Source organism: Chrysoperla carnea, chromosome 4, assembly GCF_905475395.1.
Source record: "Chrysoperla carnea chromosome 4, inChrCarn1.1, whole genome shotgun sequence".
NCBI lineage: Eukaryota > Metazoa > Arthropoda > Insecta > Neuroptera > Chrysopidae > Chrysoperla > Chrysoperla carnea.
The window spans coordinates 17,948,338-17,972,137 of record NC_058340.1 but is presented as its reverse complement, the minus strand read 5'-3'; the positions used below and the strand labels follow the sequence as shown (position 1 = coordinate 17,972,137).

At 27.4% G+C, this 23,800-nt stretch overlaps 1 protein-coding gene across 1 annotated transcript in view; it reads left to right on the top strand.

The window, feature by feature from the left end:
• The first annotated feature begins 5,683 nt into the window (after window positions 1–5,683).
• The window catches only part of LOC123297434, a 700,259-nt gene continuing 682,142 nt past the window's right edge, over window positions 5,684–23,800 (top strand). Inside the window, exon 1 of the mRNA XM_044879092.1 lies at window positions 5,684–5,723. The gene's annotated coding sequence lies outside the window, so the exon portion shown is untranslated. The remainder of the gene's footprint in view (window positions 5,724–23,800) is intronic.

Here is a 23,800-nt window from a genome sequence, read left to right as displayed (position 1 = left end):
TTATTTTTATTTATTTTTTAATCAAAAATTATTTACTTACGTATATTAAATTAATGATATATTATATTGAAAACCTTCTCAGAAATGAAATATAAAATTAAATTGGCTTTCCGATCCAAATAATTAACCTTTCATCTAGTTAGATCACTCATTTAGAAAGTAAAAGGAATTCTTTTGAACTCTCTGTAAATAAAAAAAAGTTTTCTAAAAATGTTTTTATTTCCACTTGAAACGCTTTGTAGTAGTACCTATGCATATTTATATTCATGACAATGCTATTGAGGAGTTTCTTCATTCAAGGTACAAATATACTTTTATGCGCCTATTTTTATATCGTCAAAACCGATTCTCAAACATTTACCCTAAATTTTTTTTTTCTTGAATAGGAATTCTCTCATAACAAGTAATAATAATAATAATGTACATAAATAATAATATGTACTTGCAAATCTTAAAATAATATTTGTATAGGCAAAATAAGTCATATTTATAATAACGTTTAACATATGGTATCTTCACAAACGAAATACTGTACTATAAATATTAATATTAATATGAAAATGTACATCTAAAGTATTTCAAAGTTTAAAAAAAAATTCAAGTTGAAGAAAAAGATCAATTTAAGGTATAAACCTACCGTACATTTGTTGCACTTATTTGCAAAAACAAGTCAAAAATTTGTGTATATGTAGTTTTTAGGTAGTAAATAATATGAAGAAAGGGATGAATGAAGAGGCCTTCACTTTTTAAGTTCTGAACCTGGAAAATTTTTAGTTGCGACTCCACTTTAAAATTTACTGAAATGTTTTAAAAAGATTTGCAAAAATCGAGAAAATTTAAAAAATGTTTCGTTCCGATTTTGATGGAGTCACAAATTTGCACATTATCAAATTAGGTGCGTTTTTATTTTTCTTAGTTCATTTATTTTTAAGCCAAAATAATCCATACACACGAAATTGAAATGAATTGAAAATCAGTTGAATTTTCCTTTGACTTCTCAGTTTCTAAAGGATACTCCAAAGAAATTGCTCGGATATATAGATAGTCTCCTAAAGATTTCAGTAGAAATCTGAAAATATGCGTTCAAATATCAACGGGGTCCAATTTCTGTAAGTTTTGGAATAGAGCTGGTTGAGTAAATACTTAAAAATATCAATAAAATTCTTGTTTTGTATTTTTTAAGGCTATCGCTCTGTGTTGTGTAATAAGCAACCTTTTATACCGGGTATATATGAAATATATCATAGTATATTAAGTTTAGTCCCAAGTTTGTAACGCTTAAAAATATTGATGCTATGAATAAAATTTTGGTATAGGTGTACATAAAATCACTTAATTAGTCTATTTCCGGTTGTCTGTCTGTCTATCGTCAGTCTGTCCGTCTGTCATCATTATTACTCAAAAACCAAGAGATATTAAGGTGAAATTTTTATAGCGTGTTGAGGACGTAAAAAGCTAGATCAAATTCGTAAAGGAACAACATAGGTCAATTGGGTCTTGTAAACCGTTAGAGATAGAAAAAAAGTTTAAATGTCAAAAATGTTCCCTATAAACAACTTTTGCTTGAAACATTTTTTCGTAACATCACTGTTTATTCGTGAGAGCCTAAATTATGCCCAAATTGTGTAGTATGTATTATATGGCAATATCAGTCATATATGTGGGACATTATGTATGTGTTATGTGACAGAGTAATCAACACTGTCTATACAAGGTATTTCAACAATTAACTCAGTCAATTGTTTGTTTTCACTTGTTAATTACTTAAATTAGTTGACTCACGAGCTTTTCAGTGCAGGCAACACCCCTAGCTGACTCTCGTTAGATTCATGATTGATATTTTATAGATTCATTTAATTTCTGGTGTGTCGAATATGAACTAATTGGAAATAATACCCAGAAGATAACCATACTATATACCATATACATTTCATACTCGGTTTAGTATCATCGTCTACCTATGACACACATAGTAGAGGTATATATTGCATAAAGTATCATACTGATGATATCACATAAAAGCTGATATATTATTTTAGGGATATTTAGATCATATACACTAATATTAGTAGTGTACTTTCAACATATGAACAATTTAACTGCATGTTTGATGTACGGTTTCTGCTGTCTTTTTTTTTATGAAAAGAAAATTTTCTCCATTGTTAAAATCCTTAGTGTTAAACAGCACTGGAAAATTCGATCAGGTGTTAAGAATAATTAAACTATAATAGCTCTAATTATTTGAAAATAAACAATTCAAATCTGCTACCCAGGAAAAGTTTTAAGTTAGAGAAAGTCTCCTTTGCTAAAAACTATGATTTTTCTGTTGTGAGATAAAGGCAAGCGAGCCGGAAAAGGGTTATTTCAACTGATTCTTCTGTTTTGTATATCTACTTCAACACTGAATATTGGTCGCAAATTTAAGCTTGAAAAGAGCCTCTCAAATTTCTAGACGCTCTGAAATCACTGGCGAATACTACACTCGGGTCTCAAACTAAATTTTTTATAAATACATGAAATGCATTTCTTCCTTTTTCTAATATTTTGTTCATGAGCTATTTCCTCTCGACGAACTGTATATTGTTTAATTTTCAACTAGTATCCACTAGTATATTAATATTTACTACACTTCCAGAACAATTTATACGATATGATTATTAAAGTTCTTTTGTTTTAGTCACAAAACATCAGTCCTTTTGTCTATATGGATATAATAGTAATTGGTATCTAAATTGTTGAATATTCAATTTTTCATAGCTTTGTTGTATAGTTGAATGATAACTAGCTACAACTGTGACAATATTATGCCTTTATTAATAATTATAGCGGATAATCTTTTACTAGGAATAAAGGATAAAATATTTCTTTTTCATAAATAATTTATAAGCTTTAATTATTATTGGTTATGGGAAATGTCTTTTGTGATCAATTTGTGTAAAATTATTGATTCTGGAACCGATGATAAAAGGTTTCTAAGGGATTTAAAATTTTTTGGAAAAAAACAGACCCTTAAAAATCGGGTAAAATACACAATCTTTTGTATCAGTCAAAATACACACAAGGGCCGTGATTTTATATAAGATGCTTTCGGCAACGTACATTTGTCCTAATTTTCACCCGAGGAGAAAGTCACTGGAAAACTTGCATTGTTCACAATTTCTGTCTCTCAGTTTTTTCCATTTAAAGATTACTTTTAATGAATTGACGGATGAAAATTTTTATTTCCGTAAAAGTCATTTGGATTATTTTTCTTAATTGAATATCAAGGGAGATATTAACACTCGAAAGTATTTTCTCTGTGTGAACGTCCATACACTCGTCATCCGGATCTTTTCGTTTCTCAAAACTCCGAACCTTTCGCACTTTGTATGTGTGGAGACATTTACCATAAGGACACTACGAGGCTCATTTCTTTGCAAAAGAAAATATTATTTTTTTAAATATGTATTAAACTTTAGAATTCATAAAACAATTTCGAATTTGTTCTTATTCATTGATATTATAAGGTAAGGGATAATTGCGTCCTATAATTTTCCTAGTGAGAAGTTCCACTATTTCAAATAGTGAATAGTCACTATTTACACTATTTCAAACTGAAGGCAGTATATATCCGGTGTGATCGATGAGAGGTGGTCAGTATAAAACTTGGTTCGTTTAACATAAATATATTTTTATTACAAGAAAATTTCTAGTATTACCCGTTGATACCATTAAATTTTATTGGTAAATTATTCAGTCACCCAGTTTTATTTTTAAACTGTTGTTGTATCAAGTAAAAACAAAATCCAATTACTTAGTACATTTCCTTGTAAAAATAAAAAATATTCACGCAAGAAACAATCTAAATGAAAACTTGTGTAAAGATTTATAAATCTTTACTGCACTATCTATTAAAAAAACATGCGTCATATTTGATGCTCCATTATAAATATTCACTTGTTGTCATGAAGAATATATTCCGTATCAGTATTGATTAATTGTATATATTTAATTCAAATGAAATCAAATTTAATTTATATTACCAGTTATATAGAAACCGAAATTTTATAATGCATCAAAAAAAAAAAAATAATAATAATAATAATAATAATAATAATAATAAAAAAATCAAAAAATAATTTTGAAATAAATACATGTATCAATAATTTTTAGTGGGAAATAACGCTAGCGTGTCAATTAATTGATTCTTGCATTAACTAAAAATAAAATTGCTTGCAAGAAAATTATTAATACAGTACAGCATTCCAAAAATTCTGAAATAAAACTAAAAAATAATTCTGAAATAAATACTTTTATCTATAAATTACTAAAATCAATAATCACTTATTATAAATTTTTTTAAATTGATTTTACTTGCAATTTTACAAATGAAAATGGTTTTTCCAAACTATAAATTCAAACGCTAGTAAAGTCAACATATCGCTTTAGTAACGCCACCGCACGGAGAAACGATAAAATAACGGAAACATGCCGCAAAATACTAGTTTGGCGTTATTTCGATTGGTTCCCAGCTTCAACGAATATCAAAACGTCACTACCAATCATCAGCCGTCTTTTTTTTTTAATCTAAAATTAACAAAAATTTTTTAAATATACTTTGAGTGAATTTTTATTTCATATGTATATTCATTTGTGGCAAAAAAATTTATTCAACTTTTCTATTATAGTATTTCAAAATTATTTTTTTACATTTTTGTGCATGTTTTGAAATTGTGTATTTTTTTGTAAAAAGTTTTTACTATGTATATTTAAGTGATTTTAACACGTCAGTATTCGTACGAGTTAATGATCAAAGTCCCGAAAAATTTGAAACTCTTTAAAAAATTAGTACTTACCTCAATTAGCACCCTTTGGTGATGAAGTCATTAAAATAGATAATTTTTCCTAAATTTAAAAATCTTTCCTCAAAATGTGGAGTTTTTATTTCAAAATTAAATAACACCATGTTAGAAGCATACTACCCTTCCAAAAGTAAAATCATTTATATCATAATTATCAATCAACAAAGATATCACGAAACATACACATAAATTAAAAGTCAGTCAATTTGATCCTCGAATTTTTTGTCGGTTAAAAAATATATATAAATAAATTGATTCGTAATTTTTTCTTCTTACAGATTTCAATCAAGAATCATTGGATAGAAAAAAATGAATATTCTCATTAAAAAGAAACGATCATCAGTAATAATTATAATTGAGTCACAACAGCCACCATGGAAACGAATAATACTCGACGAAAATATTAAATAAAACATCATCAATAAAATATTAATAATCATAATCATAATAATAATAATAAGAACACTCGTAAATAAAACCTTAAAAAAAATAATGAAACTTGTATTGTTGTATTTGCGAATAAAAATATAAATTTTTTTCCCATTAACAAAAAAAAAAAAGAAAAAATCTATATTTTATTTTGTTTATACTTATGATATTTTCGTTAAAAATATTAATTTTTATTTGTTTATGAATTATGATGAATAAAAATATTACTGTAAAACAAATAACACATTTTAAATATTTCCCGATTTAATAATAATATCAATGTGAAACGGTTTGGAAAAATTATAATTTAATAAAAAGTATAAGCTATATAAAAAAAAAACACAGGAAAAATGGGTGAAAATAATATTACTACAAGCTGTTTTTTAACGAAAATGTATATGTTTGGTGTATTATTGGAAATATTGGTTTTAATTTCTATTATAAATGGTGAAGGTAAGAGATTTTTATTTATTTATTTTTATTCAAAGAGAGAATACGATATGATAATATTATGTTTGCCCTTTGTTTACGTATACTTAGGAGGTTAGTTACACAAAACTTGTAGGAATGGTTTTTGTCGAATAAAAGTACATTCCTCAGGGTATATGCCACAAATTTGAAGAACTTAAAGTTATGATAAATACGATTAAAAGTTTTGTTATATTTGTAATATGTATTCAATATTTTTTACTGTAATTCTGCATTCACCGCTTTCAAAACGCGAAAAATCTCAAGATTGTATTGAATTGTAGGAAAGAAGAGGTTTCAAGTATTTCAATTTTTTTCAATATTCCAAACTTTACCGGAATGCTCTCGAATTAACTTTTCGTAAGTCGAAAAAATAAAACTCATAAATAAGTAATCCTGTAAATCACAATCATAGCTAAATTTTCCTTGATTCCTAATTACCTCTAGAGAAAGAAAAGTTTTCAAAAAATTTTTTTTTATTCGAAGATATTAACAACCAGGTGTTTTCAGTTTTCAATGTACAAAAATTCGAGATAAATATTGCCACTAACCTCTTGAGTAAAGAAGAAAAGAATATAATATGATAATATTATATTTGACCTTTGTTTACAATGAAATATGAGGGATATGTTACCACACATGACTACATAACGATGTTATTATTTACAAAGTACAAAAAAATATGGTGCATCGAAATTTTTACGATTTAAATCAAAGAAAATATGAATAATACGATTTTAATGATATAGATAGGTACTCCTTTGATATTTTATATACATTATACATTATTGTGTTTTTTACTGTAAATAAATAAAAATTTTAATTATATTGTAAAACATTGGAGTTAATCCAAATTTTTTTTACAGTAACTAAGGTATGAGATTAACATATAGGGTGATCAAAGTGAGTTTCTACATTTCCAATTTCAAATAAAAACAAAACGGAGATAACAATACGATTTTTTTCTAATTTAAGATGTTGGATGATGGATTTTAAATTCAAAAATTATTTGGTTTAAATCAACGTCTCTGAAAGTTAACAAGACTATTTTCTTCTGAAAAAAATATCATTTACACTTCCAAAATACTAACCTCACCAAACTGTTAATTTTTGTGAACGCAAACAAGATTACTGGACAGTATTTTTAACTCCAAAGCAGAAATTTTGCTTATCCACGAATCCATGAAACGTAAAAATATGTTGAGAACTTTGATTTCCAAATTCTGACCCATTATAATAGCTTCCTATACTGGGAAGTTAAAAATAACATATTGACATCTAACACTGTCTTGTTTTTATTCCAATTTGAAAATGCACAACTATTATCATCCTTATTATCCTTTATAATTTATTCCAAAGTTTTTCAATCAAATACAAAACTCTTTAAGGCAACCATTTATCATTATTCCATTGCTTGCTCTTTTTTTCATTTCTCTCTAAATTTTTCAACAGTTTCATGAAAGCTGTCCCAGTATATGAGTGATTGTTTCACAAAAGCTATCGAAAACTTTACTACCAGTTAACTAAGACACTGCGTTTTATCAGTATATCACAAATTTGAAAACTTTTTCTGATTCTAAGCAGTACCATAAATTAAGGCAACATACAATACAGATCAATCATATATGAAAACAATGGGAGGTTGCTTTCCAACTTGTATATAAAGACGTATATAAAGATTCTTTCAATGGCAGTGCTGATATTTTTTTTGCGTTCTTTCCGTTCCATAATGAATGCTTCTTACCTGAGTAAAGTCAAATTCTTTTAAATCGTTTCAATGCTTATCAAATATACAAAAATAATAATTACAGTATTAATTAATAGTATCAAACAAGGATAAACTTATGCTACTTTCTGTGCTAGTTAGCCCTTATTTCAGAGAAATCTATATTCAGAAATATAATTATGAGTAAATTTTTTTGGTACTGTTTGTATTCTGGTATTTGGTAAATAGAAAATTTATGATACCTTTATAAAGAAAAGGTTATTTTCAATAAAATCCAGTAGCTTACAATATGTAGCACTTACAAAATACGTAATAAGGTGAAATATTTTAGGTAGGTATATAAAAAAAAGTTGTATAATATTTCAAGTAAGGTAGATGTTAGGTATATAATAAATATACAAAAGTCAAGGTGAATTTACACCACTTACGTTGTTGTAATATTGGTTCTAATAAATTTATTTCATAGAAGTTTAATTGGTCAGTATAACATCAAGGGATATTAAGACTATGGAATTTATGAACTATCCTTTCTAATAACAATAATATACATAAGGAAAAGCCGAGTGAAATATCAGACCTTTAGGTAATGAAAGATATAACTATATCATCTTCCCAATCTAAGGATTTATTGTCATTATTGTTTGTGGACCTTACAGCATCTTTTTCACATAATTGGCATAATCCTTTTGAAATATTTTTGTAATCATAGTTTTTCAAGGCTGGGCTCTATCATAAATTCATTACACAAACAACCAGAGCAAAGAACCTGCAAAAATATTTTTTAATAGATTTATCATTCGGAAATCTGTATTTACTTTTTAGTTTTCTCCGCGGCAGAAGAGAGAAAATAGAGTAAATTGGTCATAATGTTGCGGTGTAGTATCTGTTTAGTGGAACCTCTATTTTTTTTCCAAAATGGGGCAGCATACAAATAAAAAGCATAATGTATCATAACTTGTTGTAAAATCTGAGTCACGAAAAATGAAGCTTTTAAACACTATATTCGTGTCTATAGAGTATGTTAAATGGTAATTGGGGATAGCAGAACTATAGTGATTCAAATAATATTTTTATATATTTTTTTGAGAAAATAATGAAAAAGTTTTAAGAAAATTATATTTTTTAAAAATTAATATACCGTTGGTGGAGTAATGAAAAAACAGTATTATATTAAATGTTTACACATTTAAAAATTTTCTAACAAAAAATACTTTTTAAAGCAAAAGCTTTTATTACACTAAAAAGTAGAAAATAATTTTGTGGGAGTTACTCACACCTGACTTCCGTAAAAGCTTGAGGTGCCCAATATAAAAATTGATTCGCAAAATTCCACCCTGAACAAACATAGTTACATACACACATTGAGGGGCTTCGAATCTTTGTTGATATTTTATAGTGAGCGTCAAGCTTTAAGATATAGTCATGTATGAGTGCCTGCTAAAAAATTATTTTCTACTTTTAGTTTCATAAAAGCTTATGCTTTAAAAAGTATTTTTATTGAAATTTTTAATAAATTGATAAAAAAAAGTTATGTCTACCAAATATGGTGGAAGCGAAGGGACAATCAAGATACCTAACTCAGTATTTTTGTAATCTGAACTAAACGTGTATGCAAAATTTCAGCTCAATGAGTTAAGGATAACTGCGTTAAAGTAGAGTTGTAACTTGTAAAAATCAATTTTTCGTAAAGGAAGAGGTTGGGACTTCATGGAAAAAATGATGTCAGATTTTTTAATGCCCGCATGCCAAAATCTCTATTATAATAAAAATGATACTTGAATTACCCTGGTTCTACCTTTGTCAATTCAACTGTACGGAAGAAGATTACATGTGTGCGTCATTGCCTCGTAATGATTGAATAAAGTGAATAAAGCAAGTAAGTTTACAAGAATAATTAAAACTACCTACTTTGCATAGAATACTAGAATTGCAGAATGGTTCGATAAACATATTCCAGAAATAAGTTATTTCCTTAAAATTCCATTAAAAAAAGACATAGATTATGGCATTTCCTATCGTAAAGTCAAGGACAGATAACAACTATTTAATTTATGTTGTTATATGGAAAAAAGTGTAAACTCACAAAAAGAACAAACAGTAGAAATAATTCAATATATATCTTGATTTTGTAAAAAATGGCAATTAAAAATCCAATAAATATATTTCTGGTAAAAAACTTTTATCATTATTTAAACTCGTTTAATTTATTAAGTATTCATTTCGCTACACCTAATCCTGTGTACATACAGTGTATGCATTAAAAGTATCCACTGTTAATAACTCTCATATCAACGAAGAAGTTCAAAAATAACATCCTTCACTCCCACCCACTCCAAATTTGAAATTTTAAAGGGCACCCCCTACTGATAGCTCATTTGAAAGGTTATATAATTCTCCCTTCAACTATGATAAAAAGTATAAATTTCATCTTCGAGGTAGTCTATTGAACCAATTGATGGACTTCCTTTTTTTATCATAGTTGAAGAGAGAATTTTATGTCCTTTCAAATGAGATATCACAAGATTCGTTTGAAATTTCAAAGTTGGGTTGGGTCGAATTTGGAATTTTCTAGGTACCACTTTTGAACTTCTCCGTCGATATCTAAATCGACATCTATTCAGTCAAAACAATAATCACATCAGGTTGAGAGTTACTAAGGGTGGATACTTTAGAAAGGAACACACTGTATATAATATACTCATATATAGCTACAACGGTGTCTAAAAGTATATTATAATAAAACAAAAACTGAACTTTTTATTTGCTTCTAGGCATTTATTCTGTCTATATACCTTACACGTTTTATAGAGGTACCACGTCTTAAAATTTTTAATAAAGATGGTAAATTACACGGAGATTTTCAAAACAAATATTTGAATAATTAATTGTTTTCATATCGGAATACGAAATTAATTTTCATGGTTTATCTCAGCTTAAGAACATACCGTAATGATGTTTGTCCTTCAATTCCTTTCTTATCAAGATTACGAAGACAATCTTTTAATTTTAATTTTTGGAATTGCAATTCTCTTCTTATCGAAATTACACAGAAAATCATCCAATTTTAACTTTTTTGGTCTCGTTAAGCCGTTACACACTGCTAGCGCAAAATTTTTACTTTGGCGTAAGCTCTTTGAATATATGAATTAAAAACTAAAATTGAGAGATAAAAGGTAGATGGTTTTAGAATGGACTGACAGTAGAATCTTTAGGATGGACTGCAGGTCCCCTAACTTTAATATATTTTTATTGGAAAAACGGCTGTTTAAACTTGACACTCAGCAAAATTATATATTTTTTGGTAGTATCCCAAATTTTTGATGACCAATGTGTGTAAAATCTAATTTTATTTAACATTTTTCGGTGTACGAAGCATATGTGATCCAATAATTTCTGTGTTTTCAGAAAATTTCACTGATTTCGACAAATTTCGTAGCTTTTGTCACTTTGTGTCTTAATGTAAAGAGACATATAGAACCAATTTAGTTTTCGTACGTTTTAAATTTCAAGATTATTTTGAATAAAAGCTTTGTATTTTATGACCAAAATATTACTGTCAATATTCTTGTCTAGAGAGTTATTTTACTCATGGCTTTTAAAACTTTGTATGTATATGATATAAGTCGGTTAAACCGAGGTGTCTTTTATGGTGGTGAATGCGTAAATAAATAAGTTGTATATTTATAACAAAACAGTAGCAGAATCATTTCAATTTATATACGGCTTAATTCAGAAACCACGGTGAAATTTATCCATCTGTCTGCGAAATTGTAAAAGAAATATTATTTCATATATATAATATTGTGAAATTAAGAAGTTTCAGTCCTTTTTACCTTTTCATCAATATACTACTTCTCTCCCTGGTATAGCTTCTCTCCTAAAAAAATTTCTCCCTATACTTTAATATCTTAAAATATCATTTCACCTATACTTTTATATTATATACACTCGATTGTTACAATATATTAAAAGTTATTTTAAAAGTTGTTCTTTTACATATTATTGAATCAGAAATTTTCTTTTGTTATGAATGTTTTAGGGATATACCGTTGTACCTTTAACAAAATTTATATTAAATAATATAATTTTAATGGAAATTCTTATTTTATATCCAAAAATTGAGAAAAACAAATATTATTAAAGAAAATATAAATCTATTTATTCTCTGTGTGTATGTGTTTTTATTTGTAAGTGGATTCAGGAAAATGTATAATCTTTTAAGATATTTTGGATATTTTGTAAATTATATTAAATTTAATTCTTGTCAAGGAAATTTTTAAAATTTTTATATTTCTTTGCAACGTTATTTTTATACTTTAATGTAGTTTTTTATTTAATCAAATTTGATAGAGGGCGTATTTGTGTAATTTAAGCTCAGATGATACGCCTTAATCACTCAACCGAAAAGCTTTACTAAAAATATAGGAAGACAACAAATAAACATATAAATTAATAAATATCGAATTATAAAATGTTCTAAAGGATGTAAGTGTCTCAAAAGACAAATATATTGCTCTTGCATCGTCCAATAAAAGTTAAGAAATACACACATTAATGTGGTATAAATCGATATAGGAGTAGTTATTAATGAAAATAAATTATATAATTAGCTGGCCTCTATTCATTTTTATCTTTTTTAAGAAAATATTATTGACTTTGTATACACAGTGTAAAATTAATTTAGGGTTTATAAAAGTCGATTACATTCTTGGAGTACGTACAGCTCTTTACCAAAATTTTAAAGTTTGGAGGGAATAAGGGTCAAAGAAAAGTGTTATCAAGTCAAATATGAATGAAAAATACTAATAATTCGATTTATTTTTATTACTATCCAATTTTAATTTACTAACTGATTTTCCATGGAAAACCACTTGATATTTAAAATTACGGACCTATAGTCTAGCATTGAACCATCTTTCTGCTGATCGTACTTTCGAGTTTCGAGTGGAACTATTTACGACTTCATGCAGCTTTATCATGTTTGCTAAGGTTTATTAAGAACAGAAGATTTTATTAATTGATAGTCAAATATTTTTTATTTAAAATGATATTGGACATTGGAAAAGTACAATATGCATTTTTTATATCGGTAGAAAATTTGCAAACTTGCAAATGCTAACAACACAATAAAAGTCTTGTGATACTTTTGGGAAATCAATAAATATCGAAACAAGCAACCATGTAAAGTATTTTCAATTGAATTAATATAGGAATTAAATTCCGTCGTGGGACTCATTGGGTTAAAATTGAAAATATTCATTCTTTTTTTTTATTTGAAAGCTGGTTTATTAAAATTTAAGAAAATAAAACAAATCATTCATCATTATTTCTTAACTTTTCCAAAATTTTGGCTGTATCCTAATGAGGATATTCTAAATTTTGTAAGCCAAAAACTTGCATAATTTGGCAATGGCTTCATTTTGACGAGAGTACTATAATTTTCAATTTCAAGAATTTCGGAAATGCCTTTTTGGCTCGAAACATGTTTATTTAACAGTGTACATTTTTTGTTGTCTTACTGACTACTAAACGTCGGACATAAATACCGTTAGAGGGGCATGTTTCAAACATTGGATCGCATGAACATTTTCGAAAAATCCCGACATATGGTCATCAAAAATCAATATTCATCAGTAATCAGTTAAATTGAAGTTTTATGGACGGTGAACTAGATCGTAAAATGCTACATTTGTCGGAAAAAAATTATCTTAATATTTAGACTACATAGTTTTTCACTTAATATAAGTAAAAAATGTGTTCTAAAACAATTAATACACGATTAAATCTACATGTTTAGAGACATCAGGCTCGAAAACGCAGCCATTCTGAGAGTTGTCAAAATGTTTAAGTACAGCAGACTCGTCAAAGCGAGGCCACTTACAAAGTGTGCAATTTGAGGTGAAAATTGAAAAATGATGTTCTGGGACTATAAATTTAAATGATTAACGAGAAATTCAATCAAAATTATAATACCAGGACTCTTCCATATTTCATAATTATAATAATAATGATGATATTAACATAATAAAACATAATAATAATTTTTAATAAAACAGCCATTATATATAAATTTTCTATTCGATAGTTTTTGTAGATTAAAAATTTTTAAAGTTTTGAATGAGAGTTTTGCATTATGTATACACATTTTATACATAATATAATAAATTCATGACAAGAAAAAGCAATTTAGAATGTCTAGGAGTTAATTTATAGCTGTGCTAAAGAAGTATCTGTTGTACTGTATACTAGTAGCACTGTTGTTCTTGTTTATCTTTACCACAAAGAGTCCAAATACAAAACACTTAACACAAACAAACCGGAAGAATGTACGGTAAGATAACTATAAACTTGGCTTAGATATCTTACTATAAAAAGTAAACTTTATATACGTATAAACTTCTTTTTAATGTATTCGAAAACATTTTGTCAACATTTTATAAAACGGATTTTTAAATTATAACATAAGTATATTTTAATTATTTCTGAATAATTGAAGAATACAACTACAGCAGATCCATAAACTATGTTAAGGCAATATGAACTTTTTAAAACTCGTTTTTGAATTATTAAGAATTTTATACGGTTCATGTTTTTACATCTGAATTTCCTTTGAACTTTTCTGTCGCAGACACTTAACCCTTGGATTAATAAAAAACAAGTAAATATGATTAATTTTAGGATAAACGGAAAATTCTTGAGAAATTGACTAAAATTGGTCAGTTTTATGAAAATAGTCGAGAAAATAGAAAATTCAAAATAGTTTTTATTTCGTAGCTTAGTGAATTTGATAGATGTAATAATTTTGCCCAAAAACCGAAAAAAGTGATTTTTTTTTAAAATTCGTTACGTAGTTTTGGAAATGTTGCTCAAAATATTGTAGGAATGATTTTATTTTGGAATAATTTTCTTTAATTATTTCTAAAATTTTCCTTTTCTACAAATAAGGTAGATAAGAATGTTTTTCTTTCTATCTGAAATTTTTTAGGAGAAATGAAACAGAAACTATTTTGTATTGAGCATTATAAACTTTTCAAGACTAATCTGCGCAAATCCTTCAGTTTTTTGAGAAATTAAACATTTAATACCGCTCATGCTTTTACATCTTTGTTGTCTTTGTTAAGACTGGACTTTTCTGTTTGTTACTGGCATCTGTGGTTTACTGCAAAAACATGTAAATAGTATTCATTTTGCCAAAATCGGAGACGAAAATAATAATATTTAGTTTATTGGTTTCAAATTTTTTTCGAAATTCTATTTAAAATTGGAATCCTCTATCAGACTTGCTCTGAGATATCAAGTGAAAAAAAAAACACTTCTTCGGTTAATTGTAAATAAATAAATAATGCTAACAGAAGACATGGTATAATATTACGAAAGGATGTTTTCACAAATTTCACACATTGGGAAAATGACTGGTAAATGACGTAACGTAGTCGATATGGTAGTTATAAACAGGCTTAAATCTTTGAAAATAACAGTGGTGTTTAAAAAGACTAGACAATTTAAAGAGTATGCTATTTGAATAGGCAGTTAATTCATACATTTGACCAGTATTGCTCTAAATTACTATGGTTTCTTAATACCTATCGATTTATTATGCTATCTTAATTCTATATGCCATTGGTTGCCGCATTGCAAAATGATTTATTCAATACAAGTATTTCTGAAAACAATATATATTTATGCATTAAAAATATTTTTTCGCTGTAGATGTAATGTAGAATACGTAATGTATAAACTATATAATTAATATTAGTTTACTATCATGTTAATTAATAATAATGTTGGCAACTGTGTTATTGCTAGCGGTGTAGATACACTTAGTATGTTCAACATAAAGTTTGTATACGTTTAGTAATATTATTAAATAATAGTAATAGTGCAACCCTTGGGTAATTCCAATAAGTAAACGGTTCTCCAAAAAGAATGATAGAACTTTCATTAAACAACCAGTGAATTGCGAAATCAGGGAATTTTTTTTACTGTATTTAACGGTGAGAAAATTGTCGTTCAGATATTTGTACATTACCAGAGGATCCGACAGGCGTTGTTTTGTGGAAACGACACACCAAAAGTCACAAATTTAAAATAAATAGTAAAAAATAAAATGCTTACTAGTTAATATTAATAAGCTCAATACTATTAAAACGGTTCACAATTCTAGATAAATATGGTGGAAGCGCAAAAAATTCATTATTTATATGCGTTTCCACCAATTATTTCATTTTTAGTTTTTTTGTGTGGAAATTTATTAATTTATTATTTGGTTTATTCTCTCGGAAATTAGGCCAAAGATCGGAATTTGGCAAAGAGCTTTGCGTTCCTTATCATATTATTTACGATGAGGAGAGTTCTGCAGTCAATTATAGAACACCTTGCATTGCATACATTACTTAAAGGACATTCTTCCACTCTAAATGGACAACTCTATGTGCACAACATACAGATAGTTTACATGCAAACTATGTGGTTAACGATTTACTAATAATATGAAATCTATTGATAATCTTCAATACTATCTTGACCAATATTTATCGATGTTAAACATTGTTTGACATAACACAATTTATTAATCGTGTTTACGTAAATTTAGTCTCATACTGTTTAACACAGGCGCTATTTAAAACTATAGAAGACCTGCATAAACATTTAATAAATATAAACCCAAAGATAGATAAATTTTAATTAATAAATGATTATTTTTATAAAAATAAAATTTTCTACACAATTTGTAAACATTAATTGTGTAATTATTATCAATATATTAAACAATCGAATTTTCCTTACTCATGCGATATCAAAATTGTTTTTTTTTTTCAGTGTTTTCTATGGCACAAATAACTACTTGCCCATTTTACCTGCTAAATTTACAATTTACGTTCAAATTATCATCAGTATTCGACGTTTAAATTTTACATTGAAAGCCAGTTTGCGTAAATTTTGCACAAATATACATTGTTAAAAATGCGTGGCGTCTTTCCTATTTCTGTTCCCCTATTACGCATCGTAACGATATTATTTAGTTTATAAAATTTTTCACCAAATTTATAAATATATTTTGTACTTTTTTGTTTATATTTCAGTCTAAGTCTATTGTGTTACTTTTGCCTAGATTTTATATGTTTCTTTTGTTTCTTTTTAACAAAAACAAGTGTGTGTGTGTGTATGCCATATTCATGGTAACCACAATATGTTATCCTACTTTGTTTTATTTTTATTTATTATAGGAAACGAATTTTGTGTTTTTTATAACTAATATCCAAAACTAGTTATGGATGTAAATAGTACAAAATTGGTAAAATTTGTTTCTGTACAACTCCGTAAGGAATTTCGTTCCTAACGGAGATCCCACGACCGCGATCTATTTTTCACATAGAAACTCAAAGTAATATCCGTATAGAAATGTTTTATGCAACAAAATGTTCAGTTTTTGTTTAACCACGTTATAAGATGTTTAAATAGAATTCAATTAAATTAAAAATTTATTTAAGAATTGCAAAGTGAACACGTACCAAGCTTAAGTAGTAGTACACGAAGCTTAAGTAGTTGTAACAGGTATACTGATTCTTAATTAAATATTGTACATTCAGTAAACTAGATGAATATTTTACAAATGAAAAATAACATTCCGTAAGAAACATAGAGCCCATAAGTAATGAAGCGAAATTGCTTAATGGTTTTTGTCTGCCAATTTTTTTTTCAATGGTAAATTGTAATAGAAATTTACTGACAACACAATACGTGAAAAAAAATTTGCACAAAAAAGTTTTATACTGGAAGTGAAATTGTAATGAACGAAACGGTTTTTCAATCGTTTCAACTAAGGCATTTTTCAATCACGTTCAGGCCTAAATATAACGATTAACGATTTTTTTTTTGAGTTGACTAAGCGTGGTTAATGAAACTGTAAAAATCTAACACTTACAGGTTTTTAAATTAAATGACAAAAAAGGTATTTAAGAAAACAGGCAGCTAATTTTTATGTTAAGATTTTTGTTGAAGTTATTTTTCGAAGTACACGTGAATGAGATGAATGAGAATTAACGTAGTCGAGGCCGCCTAACTTTTTCACGTATAAAATGAAAGAAAAACATGAAAATCATAAAGCTTGACTTACATAAATTCGATACTCGGTGGAAGCGTCAATATTATTTATTACTTTAAACAGTTAAATACTGTACTATTTTTTTAAAGCAAATTTTTAATCAAATTGAAAATGAGGTTATATTTATAAGAAAATGATGTAATTCTCATTAGAATACAAAATATTTGCATAACGTTTTGTATTTGTGCTTTATTTTTAAAATCTTCTCTTGTATAAAAATTATGAAAACTACTTTTAAAAGCTTCTTTTTCTCATTTAAAAAAAAAAAAGAAAATGAAAATTTCCATGTTGCAAATTGGATTAATAATAGCTTGTAAAACGATTGTGTAATTTCATAAAGGTTCCGTTCCTGAAATAAACCTGTTTGGCAAGCTTTGTTTGGCAAACAGAATTACTACAGCACAAAATTTTACACAAGAGTTCTATTACACATAGAGTTTTTGATGGTTTTCCACGATGTTTAAGGTGAATACCGGGATAGTCTACGAAAAGTCGGCCATCACCGCATTATCTTTTAATATTATTATTATTATAATATATATATATATTTTTATTTTTATTTTTTGACGAATTCTATGTATACATTGTATATCGAAAGAACGAATAAAATATTATTATTATTATTATTATTTAGCATGCACTACATTTGAGGTAAAAATTGATTAAAATTTTGTGAAAAAAATAACTCCAAAAGAACGAAGCGTAACGTAGGGAAAATCAAATTGAATTCTGTTTTGACTGAAATTAAGTCTCATACATAAAATACCGTGTTAATCTGTGTGGCGAAATTGTTGCCTACAAATAATTATAAACTTCTGCATTGTTTTGCTCAATTAATTCAGAAAACGGTGACCAAACGTGTTTTTGAATCTCTTTACTTATTATATAATCTTTGAAAGTTTGTATACTTTCTCTACTTTCAAATTAAAGTTTAAAACATCAGACGAGTAATGATCGAAGTTAATGACACAGTTATGTTGACTGAAATTGGACATTATTCGGAAAGTATGAAACAACAACATATTTGCTAATATTTTAGCTAATTTAATATTATACACGTAAGTATATAGAATGAAAATTATAAAATACAGGAGGTCTTCAGATACTTGACAAATATTCTATGGCAAGGCTTATTTTAAGAGATATTTAATTAAGCTTAGACCTATAGTTGAAATTATTTTTAAATTATTTTCAACTTGATGAATTTTGTGATAAATTCATCGAAAGTTAAGAAAATTTTTCAATATCTGCTTTGGTTTTTGAAATATCAAAAGCTAAATAATAAAAGAAAATTTTCAATTTTCAAGATTTTGAAAAGTACTCCGGATATCCAAAAATTGTATTATTACTTTTCGTCTTATATTGTCAAGTTTCAACATAATTAACCATAAAAAATGGAAATATATATTTGTTTAAATTTGTGTCCTCACTACCGTGCTCACACATCCGTAATTTGTGGGGCACAAGGGATTGTTTTTGTTTTCAATAATTTATTAAGGTTTTAACTTTAACTTAAATAGTATTTTTTTTTAAATTTCCACCGAGTTTTGGCGTAATCTATTAAAACATATCACCCATATACCGTTTTCCCTTAAGACCAATGTTAAATTTGCCTACTAAGTCAATTATTTATTTGAATGGTAGGGCAACCGCCTCTCCCTAAAATTTTCAAAATTGATTTAAAGTAAGTCCAATTTCATATTAAAAAATCAAACCTTTTATCCAAATTTGCCCTGGTGCTCGTATATCCTCAAGTTAAAATTTTTTTCTGAAACTAGTCGTTGAAAATTGCTGAAAATGTCATCACGGTAATACATTATCATGTGGCATGCTTTATCATCGTATCTGTTTCTAGCAACGCCATTCGCTGGAAAACTATAGAGTATATATCGATGTGAATATAATGTTTACTTACAAAGTGGTTGGCCATTTTTTTGGTTAGTTATAAATATGTAGTAAAGAATTAATTACAAGTGGATTTTTATTTCTAACAAAAGTATTTAGCCCCAAGTGCATAATCAATTAATACACCAAAGATAATTCTATTAAACAATTAAGCGTTAACCAATATTACCAGGCTAAAAAGTTTGGTGAGTCTCATAAAGCTGCGGTTTTTCCTGGTTTAATTATTTTTCCTGGAATGTGATTCAAATCAACTGCACTAATTGGTCAATGTTGATGGTCCGCCTGTACACCTTCACAACAATAACATTACAGCAAATAATATTACATATAATAATTTATAATCGTATCAGAGTAAATGATATCATGAGTAGCTGGTTGCTGGTAGCTTGTAGCAATATAAGTTAATCTTTTATGTTTTGGCATCATACATAACATTTATAGTGGCTTGTATTTACTATAACATTAATCCAGTGCAATTTCATAAAGTGCCTTAAATAACTTTATCATAAATTAGTTTTGTTAATAAATAAATATATCTATGAATACTTACCGACTAAAAGTTATAGTTAATAATTTAGTACAGACAGTAGAGATTTTTAGGCCAAAAAGTACGCCAGATTACATGAAGTTAATCAGATAAAAAACAATAATTTAAATGGCTTTATATCATGGAATGCCTGCAAAATTTGGAAAATGAGAAATTACATCGAAAAATCAGTTTTTCTTAAATAAATTTAAAAAAGTATACTTCCACTAAGAACACGTGTTCGTTAAGTATGATGCTACTATTTACGACGGTTACTTGATTTCTTTATAAATTTTTCTGTCACACAGGGTCATTGAATTATTTGACTCTATTGTTTGTACTATACTGACTAAAATTTCTAGATTATAATTATTGTTTATGTAAAATTGTTTTCTAATTTAATATTTTATAATGAACGATCCATTAGGCACAGTTTCTCTAATCATGTTATTAATTTTATTTTTGTACCTATATTTTCTTTTTTAGTGTATATTATTATAAAAGCTACATTCATATCGATTGTACACGGGAGGCTAAACCTTTTATCCCAAAATTTTTTATCCTTATACGGTTCAATAAATCTTGCAGAAAGCATCGCTATTTTTGAAATAAAATGTAAGTTTAAGGATTAAAAATAATCTAAAATAACAAAATGCTTTCAAAACTTCATAATTTGCTATATATACCCATATACCCCCCCCCTTTTCCGCTGCCTAAAAACTCACTAAATCTAGCCAATTTGACAATTAATTTTTTTTCATACAGACTCTCTTCTAAGTTTCTAGGTTTTTTATTATTAGGAAAAAATGTGAAACACATAACTTTTCCTTTAGGATGGTAGAATTTGATTTTTACTTGGCTTTTTGTTCATTAGCAGTTTGGATTGTATTATTACAAAAAATGGCTTGTATTTATGGCTTATGGAGACAAAAATGGCTTGGATTTCTATTCGAAAATTTTCCTACTAATTTTAGTATGTAAGTCACATTTTCAATTAAAATTACAATTGAAATGTGATGAAAAATACAACGTGTGTATCACCGGACCAGAAATCACAAAATTAAAACTGAAATTCAAATGGTTTACCTTCCCAATGGTATGTTTTTAAACCCTTGTACAAGGAAAATAGCTGATTTACTGAGCAAGTGTTTACAATTTCATCAAATTAAGTTGAAAAACGTACTGATTAATTCAGCATTTAAATTAAATTGATGTGAGAGGTACGATATCATAAACACTTTTATACTTAAACCTTTTAACTTTTTATCACATCGTCCTAATAGAAACAATTTTTCCAAACCACACAAAAATAGTGAACTGGAAAAAATAAGTTAATTTGGAAAAACTATATTCATTTAAATATTGGCTCAAGCAAAACCTGAACAGGTAGCTTGCCCAAAGTATATTCTTTACGAATGCGAATTTTATAACTTTCTTTTCATGCACATTTTTCATTGCAACGACCAATTTTTAATTGTCATTCTATCCGACATTCATTATGAAAAAACTTGAGATTTTTTTTTTGAAAGTTGCAAAAAACTATTAAAAACTAATGAATCATACATGAATGAGTAATCGAAATACCGTAGCATTGAACTCTATGGCATTGATCCAAAGCCACATGAGACAGTCTGAATTAAATTGAGGTTTATGAACGACATTAATTAATATTCAAATAATAACAAACATAAATAATAGCGATGACGAATAATTAATTAAAATATTATGAATTGATTTTAATAATAATCAATTTCAGTCTACAAAGTTTTAAGAATATAACACATTTGTGTATTAGGTATAAAGTTATCGTACATTTTTTGGACTTACTTGCAACTTGCAATAAGTCAAAATTTGGGTGGGCGTAGTGACAAAAAAATTATTTGTTTCGGAATTTGATGAAACTCAGTTTATAAGGTAATTTTGACCCAAGAAATTCAAAAATCGAGTTTATTTGGCGATTGGCCGAGTAATTTTCGAAAAAAACGATATTTCGGATCGATTTCCGGTATTATCTCGAGAATTATTCGCCCAATCGTTAAATGAAACCGATTTTTGTATTTTTTGGGTCAAAATTACCTTATATACAGAGTTTTATCGAAATTGGAGACGATAATTTTGTATCGATTTTTTGCAATTTTTTCAAGGGGTACCCCTTAGAAAAATTCGAGAAAATCGTAAAAAATTATTTGGTTTGGAATTTGATGAAACTCAGTTTATAAGGTAATTTTGACCCAAGAAATTCAAAAATCGAGTTTATTTGGCGATTGGCCGAGTAATTTTCGAAAAAAACGATATTTCGGATCGATTTCCGATCGATTTACCTATACCAAAATTTTTTTCGTAGCATCCGTATTTTTAAGCATTACAAACTTGGAACTAAACTTAATATACTATGTTTATTTTATATATACATGGTATAAAAACCACATGTTTATCAAATATGGTGGAAGCGAAGGAACAATTAGAACGCCACTTACCTACCACGCATTGCCATCCAAACTTAGCGTGCATGCAAAATTTTAGCTCAATCGGTTGACGATAACTGCTACAAAATTGAATTTCAAGATTCCATCCGAAAATTGAAATATCTAAGGTTCACAGAAACTTATAATTTGGTGAAAATAAGAAAATATATGTATAACAAGAAAATGTACGCCAGCTTTATATCCATATGGTACATACTTTCATTTAAATTAAATTGTAAGTTGAATGAAACACATAATCAAAATACATAAATTAACAAAACGTCAGAAATTGTAAAATAATTCTGGGTATTAGAAGTCGAAATGAAACATTGTATGTGTATTTATTGAATAATAGTAATTAACATGGTCACTTGTATGTTTGTGTTGAATATATTCTATTTTATTCTGTTCACATGGGTTCAATTCAAATATTTATTTTTGTTCTCTTGTTCTCAATTACAGGGTAGAAACAAAGTGTCTGGCAAAATCTTCGATGAAAATAATTTAACTTTACGTTATACAAAGCATAGCAAGTTTAAGACTTGTGTTAATTCATTTAAGACATTAGACAGATAATAAAAATTTTTGTTCGGCAAATATTTTCAGGCATTTGTTATCCTTCCTTGGTTCTTTTGGAGTGCACCAGGGCTTTTTAAATATAAAGTAGTGGTATCGAAGATATGCTACTCGAACGTATAAAAACAGTAAAAACGGTTGGCTTATAACATTAGCTATGTAAATACGTATAGCAAGTTAAATAAGCCAAACTTTCTTTGACTAGGCTCTCTAGAGAATTTCACGCTCTTTAAATTTTTTTCACAATTTGCATATTTTTTTAAGTATTTCGACAGATTAGAGCGTATTTTTCACTGCTTACAAAAATCGCTCATATAATGACAACGAAAACGTACGGTCATGAAACGCACATCAAAATAAATGAACCTTTTACAGGAGTACAGATGCTCATAATTGTGTCGTGATTTGTTATTTTCAATTGCCATGACACGTCTGGTTCCAACTGACTGTCAAATACAACTTAGCAGGTGTAGTCACATAGATCTCTTAATATACAATTTAATCTTCCGAAAAGCAACAGTTGAGTTAACAGTTTGTGCGATTTAATTTTGAGAATGAGAGCAGTACCAGTGATTCTGTCTCTATTGTGATAGAAAAATACAATAATACATAATACAGAAAAATAAAGTTATTTCATTTAATGAAGAGCTGAATGAAGACCAGCAAGCCTTCTACATACTAAACATTATTTTAAAGCATTGGAATGTTTTCATAGAATTTGCAATTATATTCGAATGGTATTTTTCATCGTTTATACAC